We start from the raw sequence: 8,461 nt of genomic DNA on the forward strand, positions 1-8,461 counted from the left end.
ACTATCCATTTTACACGTGGAACCGATGTAGTATTAGGTGGTGATTTCAATTGTGTGTTACACCTGAAAGACCAACGAGGACAAACACCCAACTTGTCTCCAACACTATCCGAGATGGTCAAACGCTTGCATATGGTAGACGCATGGGAATACAAACACAAAGACTACGTCGAATTTACATTCCATAGACCCACATCTGCATCCAGACTGGATAGGGTATACCTTTCTCAAACTTTATACTCCAGTACTCATACTATTAGTGCTCTTCCTGTTCCTTTTACGGACCATCACACGGTCGTCCTCACACTAAAATCTCGCACGTCTATCCCATTACTGGGACGAGGTTACTGGAAACTGAATAACAGACTTCCTACCTGAAGCAATGGAAGAATTTCGCCGAAAATGGGCCCAAATAACCAGGCGGAAGAACTACTATCCAACACTCTTGCAGTGGTGGATCCAAGCAGCAAAACCCGGTATACGCCAGTTTTTCCGCAACTTATCATACACCAAGTCAGAAGAACAACGATACACATCGCAGTTCTACCAAGAAGCGTTACACAATTACAGTCGACTACAACAACAAGGCCACGTTGTCCATCACCGACTGACAGAAATCAAGCATATCATCTGCACAAAACAGCAACAGATACTAAAAGGTATTAAAATCCGAACACACCACCCATCGATCACCGATGAAGAACGCACATCTCTCTACCATATCGCCAAAGACGCTAACTGCCATAAAAAGAAATTCATTGTTCAATTACAAACAGCAAGTGGGATTGTCAGTGGAACAACACAAATCCTACGCGAAGTTACTACCCACTATACAAATATCTTCGCCCAGAATAACGAGTCGCCCCCAGCCGACACTTCCCCTTTTCTCAACGCTATCCATCTACACCTTAGCCTCCAAGACGCCGAGCGTCTAGAAGCTGATATCACAGAAGAAGAATTGCGGCACGTAGTTTTCGCAGCCAGTAGAAATAAATCCCCAGGTCCAGATGGGGTATCATTTGAATTTTATAAACAGTACTATGATCTACTGAAAACTGATTTGCTATCACTTTTTCAGGAACTGTTTACGAGAGATATTCAGTGTTTGGAATTCGCACAGGGAATCGTCGTCATGGTGCCAAAAATTAAATTCCCTAAATCCCTATCCGACTACAGACCACTCACTCTTATTAATACAGACTATAAGCTTCTTACAAAAATATTAGCCATGCGCATCAAAGCAGTACTACCGAACATTCTGGGTCCTGAGCAACACAGCGTCATGGAGAAATCTAACATTGTCACTGGGCTTAACAATCTACGGAATTTCATCTTGCACATGGGCATAGAACCTACAACACCAGCCGCGCTTCTCAACTTAGACTTCGCCCAGGCATTTGATAGAGTTTCTCATAAATACTTGTGGTCAGTACTCCACAAATTCGCCTTCCCCCTCAGACTAACAGCAACACTGCAAAGTCTGTATCAAGGAGCTACTTCTAGAATACAAGTAAATGGTTACTTAAACAAACCGATACAAATTAAGAACTCCATACGACAAGGATGTCCGCTGTCAACCATTTTATTTGCACTAAGCATCGAACCCTTCATACGACAACTAGTGGATCAACTTCCAGGAATACAGCTAGGACAGTCAAAGATCAGTGCACAAGTGTATGCAGATGACGTATCCGTTATACTAAGTACCGCATCTCAGATCGACACACTAAAAAATATCATCCATACTTATGAACTACACTCTTGTGCCCAGTTAAATGTGCGAAAATCGGCACTGTTGCCATTTGCCGCCTGGCCACGAGTAACAACATGGATACCCACCGTCGACAGGATCAAAATACTAGGCATTACTTTTTGCAACAACTTCCAAGTCATGATCATGGAGAATTGGAGCAGACAGCTACACATAGTGCGGACAGCGATAAATGCATACCACCTCCGACATCTAAATGTAATACAAAATGTGTGGGTTATTAACACCTTCATACTCAGTAAATTGTGGTACCTCGCTCAAATTCTTCCAGCACCCACGGTTATTTTGAAGCAAATGACGTTGAGTATGGGGTATTATTTATGGAAAGGACAACCCTACAGAATAGCAAGAACGCAACTATACCGAGAGAACTTGCAAGGCGGACTAGGTCTTGTCTGCATCGAATCTAAATGCACTGCCTTACTAGCACGCAACTTAATTCTATGCAAGACATCACCCAACAATAACTACGCAAAATCAGTCTTGACTTTGATCCTGAGTGATAATGATAATGCTGGTCAAACAACGGCGCCTCTCAGACGAATTATCGCCTTCATACAAGGACTTCCTTCAAACAACCACCAGGCTTGCGAATCAGAAACAACAACGCGGGAATTATACGCATACATAATGACCCAACACACAAGGCCACCTGCTATACAGGCTAAGTACCCCTTACGGCGATGGAATATGATATGGCGTAACGTGCATAACAAGTGGCTACCCTTGCACTGGAAGGAGACATTATATTTCTTAGTCAATGAAATACACCCCACTCGGGACAAACTATATCGACATGGGCGAGCTGACACCAACGTCTGCGAATACTGCACACAAACGGATACCCTCTATCATCGCATCACATCCTGCACCAGAACCGCAGATGTATGGAGATGGACGTTTTCAAGGATCTGTCGTCTATTGCACATCACACCGCAACAAACCTTACAAGAACGGATCCTGACGTTGGACTTTTCCTTTACCCCCAGCACCACAAACAACACCATAGTGTGGATGACAGCAGCGAGTGTGTACTACATCCTTCATCAGAGGAACCAGCCCACACAGACAACAGTCACTGGATTCCTCTCTTATATCAGGCGAGAACGCTGGTCCTTGATACAAAGTAAACGTTTAATCCCGGCCTTTGATAGGTGTCTCAATCAATTCTGAACATTAGTTCCAGGTTTTCAGTGAAAATGCATTAATGTTACCAAGTATATCCCATACAGTGAGCGTGTGCGAGTGACCCTGAAAGTTTTTGGGAACATGAAATTATACTGACCAACTTAAAACACAATTAGTTACCTCAAGTTCTATACACTTACAATATTTCTTGAATCATTGAACTGAATTGCATTATGTAAAAACCAAAACAACACAAAAATTGCGGAGTTTGTGAACTACTGTGTTTATCGGTAATTAATTAATGTGCATATTTTTCACACAAATGTGTATTTCATTTAATTTGCTGAGTTTGTTAAAAATGAACTTGTATTGATGATTTGTGTAAACAAATATATGTTTGAGTAAAAAAAAAAAGAAGCCATGGCCGCTTCCTTCCCTCTTCCTTGCCTATCCCTTCCAATCTTCCCATCCCTCCACAAGGCCCCTGTTCAGGATAGCAGGTGAGGCCGCCTGGGCGAGGTACTGGTCATTCTCCCCAGTTGAAGCTCCGGGACACTGCCCTTGAGGCGGTAGAAGTGGGATCCCTCGCTGTGTCCGAGGGAAAAACCGACCCTGGAGGGTAAACAGATGATGATGATGATGATGACTACGGAATGTAATGGTGGTGACAAAGTTGTGCTGAGTTGCATTGCATTTACATGAGTGATATTTGCGTTATTTTGTGAATTCTGTAAACAAGTTGCGTAATATAAATCAACCCATAAATGCCACACTGCTGCTGGTGTCCAGATGTAATGGAAATTACAGGAATGAGCAGTAAGTAACGGTCCACAAGTTCCCAAAGGAACCACAGTACCGAGCTCGATAGCTGTAGTCGCTTAAGTGCTGCCAGTATCCAGTATTCGGGAGATAGTGGGTTCGAACCCCACTGTCGGCAGCCCTGAAGATGGTTTTCCGTGGTTTCCCATTTTGAAATGCTGGGGCTGTACCTTAATTAAGGTCACGGCCGCTTCCTTCCCACTCCTAGCCCTTCCCTGTTCCATCGTCGCCATAAGACCTATCTGTGTCGGTGTGACATAAAGCAACTTAAAAAAAAAAAAAAAGAGTTACCGTACTACAGCAGTGGATAGGTGCAATTTAACGAGATTTTCCGCCAGCTCCATACAGTAAGGTAAGTCTGAAGAAACGCTGTACAAATTGGACCAACTTATTGATGAACATTTCTATGCTTTAGAAATGTACGATGGAAATCATCACTTTCTCTGCCCCCTAACCTTAAAACAACTACCTGTAGAGAACATCTTATTAGTTATTAGTTTAACATTCTGAGATCTTACCTAAATCTTCATTCTCCAGATTCCTGAAAGAAATGTTTGCATACAGTACCGGTACTTCTAACGCTGTCATAAAATTTCTCATATCGGTAGATTTACTGTAAATTAACCAGGCCTGTTAGAAAAGTTATCATTATAAAATAAATTTAACGTGTCCTAATGTGTTAGACTTGTTTGTGGTTACATAAGATAAGCATGGCCATAGGGCTAGCAGCAAGTGTACTATTATGAGACAAACCTAATAGTCGGTAGTGTAGTGGTTAGTGTGATTAGCTGCCACCCCCGGAGGTCCGGGTTCGAATCCCGGCTCTGCCACGAAATTTGAAAAGTGGTACAAGGGCTGGAACGGGGTCCACTCAGCATCGGGAGGTCAGCTGAGTACAGGTAGGTTCGATTCCCACCTCAGCCATCCTGAAAGTGGTTTTCCGTGGTTTCCTACTTCTCCTCCAGGCAAATGCCGGGATGGTACCTAACATAAGGCCACGGCCGCTTCCTTCCCTCCTCCTTGTCTATCCCTCCCAATCTTCCCATCCCTCACCAAGGCCCCTGTTCAGCATAGCAGGTGAGGCCGCCTGGGCAAGGTAATGGTCATTCTCCCCAGTTGTATCCCCGACCCAATGTCTGAAGCTCCAGGACACTGCCCTTGAGGCGGTAGCGGTGGGATCCCTCGCTGAGTCCGAGCGAAAAGCCAACCCTGGAGGGTAAACAGATTAAGGAGAAGAAGACCTAATAACTTATTGCTAACTTGGATTCATGACCTATGACCTATTTGGGTGTGAATATCAATTACCCTTCGATGGATGTAATAGTTCACGTACTTAATTAGGCCAGTGCACCAGTCTAGCTCGAGCGGTCGAGGAGAGAGGTTGCGTAGCGAAGTGCGTGCTGTAAACATGGTCGGCATTGAACAGTACCGGGCCGCTATTGGGAAATGGCAGGCAAGGCAGAAGAAGGAGGCCAGGAGTGGATTGGTGACGGACGGATTGAAAATGAGTGAAGCGGTGCTGGTGGTGACAGTGATAGCAGTGTTACTGGTTATTGGGGGGGTGGAAGTAAACCCAGGCCCAAATACCAGTGGAAAATATAGTACGGAGGATTTGGCCGCACTCAGGGTGGTTGTAAGTGAAGTTATGCAGGAGAAGTGTCAATGGGATAAGGTGCAGGAAATAAAGGACATGATGGAGGAGCAGAGAAGGGAGATAGGGAACATGAAGAAATGGCTTGAAACGAAGACAGAGGAATCGAGCAGGAGAGTGGTCAATAACGAGAAAGAAATCGAGTTATTGAGAGGGGAAGTGAAACATCTGAAAGATGAGGTGATGAAGTTGAAGAAAGAAGCGGAGGGGTACAGGCAGGAGAGATTGAAAAAAGCCATATTTATATATGGAATTGAGGAAGGGGCGAGAGAGAGCAAGATTGAGCTGATATTTAAGGTGGTGGAAGCTATACGTGATGTTATGAAGATAAACTTTAGTGAGGTAGACATTGATGATGTAGAGAGAGTTGGTAAAATCAAAGGTCGGAGGCCAATTAGGGTTAAATTGTTCTCAACCTTAATGGCAGATTCTGTGTTAAGGAACAGCAAGAATTTACAAGGGCGGAAAATAGGGGTGAAAGGAGACATGGGAAGAGAAGGAAGTGAAAACGCGAAGATCTTGAATAGGCACCTATGGAGAGCGAGGAACCAGGGGCTAAAGGCCCGAATAAGAGGTCTGAGGTTGGAGGTGACAAACGGGCGATGGGTCAGAGTTCATTCAGTGACTAAGCTAAAGGAAATGGACGAAAACGAGAGGGTTGAGAGTGGTGAGAGGACAAGGCAAGATGGGAAGAAGAAAGAAGATAAGAAGAGGAGGAGGGACGTGGCAGGAGAGCAGGGCATCTCGGAAGAGAATGGGCAGTGCAGCCGGGAGACAGAAGACCAAGATAGTGAAGTGGACGGTGAGAGTGGGCCGCAAGAAACTGGGAGAGGAGAGTGTAGAGGTGCAGTGAGCAAGAAAGGACAAAGGGAGGTGGATTCAGAAGTCCAAAATAGTGAGGGGGAGAGTGGGGGTGAGCAGCAAGAAGGGGTGAGTACAGGGTGCAGTGGTGTAGTGAACAAGAAAGGTCAAGAGGAGACAGATCGACAAGAAGGTAAAAAAATTATGAGTAAAGTCAGGAGTAAGAGCTTAAAAGACATATGGGGAAAAGTACGTAAAGGGATGGAGGATACAGAGGGAGAGAGGTCGATAAATACTAGAAGTAAGAATAGAGGGGGAGACCTAGAAGGGAGGGAGGGAAAGTTATAACAATATTGGAAGATAGGATGTGTGAATATTGAAGGAGTAAGGAGCAAATTAGGAAACAAGAAAGTTAGGGAAGTAATTGAAAGTTTCGATGTTGTGGCACTCTTGGAGACGTGGTTGGAAACAGGGAGGGAGATTGCATGGAAGGGGTTTGAGATAAAATATAAATATAGAAGAAAAGAGAGGAATAAGGGACGAGCACCAGGAGGGATGATAGTTCTAATTAGGGAAGAAATTAGTGAAAGAGTAGAGGATATAGAGACCGATATGATGGAAACCATATGGCTGAGATTGAATTTGGGAGGGAGAGAGGGATGGAGGAAGAAAATAAACCTAGCTTTTGTTTACTGCCACCCTAGTAATTCAGAATATGCAAATAAATATTTTTTTGAAGAGTTATTGGTGGATATTGGTAGGATAAGGGGAATGTATCCAGGGGAGGAGGATATGTTGTTATTTGGGGATTGGAACGCGAGAATAGGAGAACAGAGCCCAGTTTATAGTAGGGAGGATGGAATGTGTTTGTTAGAAAGCAGAAGGAGTGAGGACAAAATTACAAATAGTTATGGAGAGAAGCTCCTAGAGATGTGTGCTGTGGGAAACTTGTATATTCTGAATGGGTGGATAGAGGGTGACAGGACGGGGAAATTGACATATGTTACGGAGAAAGGGGGTAGTGTGATAGATATGGTTTTGAGCTCGGAAGGGATGATTGAGGAAGTTGTAAGTATGGAAATAGGAGATTGGATTGAGTCACACCATTTCCCGGTGAGGGTTATGCTGAAAAGAGAGGAAGAGAAGTGTACAATGAAGGAAAATGAGACAAAGGATAAACGAGGGAGGGGTTATAATAAGTACAAATGGACAGAGAAGGTGGGCCGGGATTGGAATAGGGTAGTAAAGGAGGAGCTACATCTTCTGAAATATGGGTGGGAAGGGGCGTTAGAAGAGAATGATACTGATAAAGCCTTGGAATTGTTGCTACATCCAATAAAGATGATAGCGCAGAAGGTGAAAGCTAGAAAAGGAAATAAGAAAGAGGGAGAAGAATGGTTTAATAGGGAGTGTGAAGGATTGCGGAGAAAGGTGATGGACGCGTTAGGAGAATATAGAAGGAAAGGTGGGAGCCAAGAAAGGGAGTTTTTCTGTAGATTGAGGAAGGAGTATAAAAAGAAAATCTCTGAGACAAAAAAGACGTGGTTAGAGGAACAAATGGAAGCCATAAATAATGACTGCAAGACTAACAATTTTGAGAGAGTCTGGGATAAGATTAATAGAATTATTAAGGGTGGAAGGAATATGGAGAGAACGAGTATTGAGGAAGTGCAATGGGTCAGGCACTTCGATGAATTACTAGGAAAAAAGGGGGGTGATAGATGGAGAGGTTCGGGAGAAGAAGTAATTTGGAGGAATAGGGGAGTGGCAATTTATGACTTGGATAAAGAAATCACAAGAGAGGAAATCCGGGGAGTGATAAGCAGAGCCAGAGCGAAGTCGGCCGGGGGGTGTAATGGTATAAATAATAAGTTTTGGAAGGAAATTAGTAAAAATGAGATAATGATAGAGGGCATGGCGAAACTATTCAATAGGATATTCGAGGGAGGAAATTACCCTAGGGAATGGGAAACAGGAATTATATGCCCTATATACAAGGGAAAGGGTAGTAGGAACAATGTGAACAGTTATAGGGGTATATCTCTGTTGGATTCTTTGAGTAAAATATATACTGGGGTGCTAGCGAACAGAATAAGCGGGTGGGCGGAAGAAAATGAAATTTTGACAGATTACCAAGGGGGATTTAGGAAAAAGAAAAGAACAGTGGATAATATAATGATAGTAAAGACTATTTTAGAAAAGTATAAGAATATGGATAGAAGTACGGTTTATGTAGCAGCAATAGATTTTGAGAAAGCTTTTGATAAGGTAAATAGAGTGGCCCTACTAGA

This window comes from Anabrus simplex, chromosome 1 (genome assembly GCF_040414725.1).
Source record: "Anabrus simplex isolate iqAnaSimp1 chromosome 1, ASM4041472v1, whole genome shotgun sequence".
Lineage (NCBI taxonomy): Eukaryota > Metazoa > Arthropoda > Insecta > Orthoptera > Tettigoniidae > Anabrus > Anabrus simplex.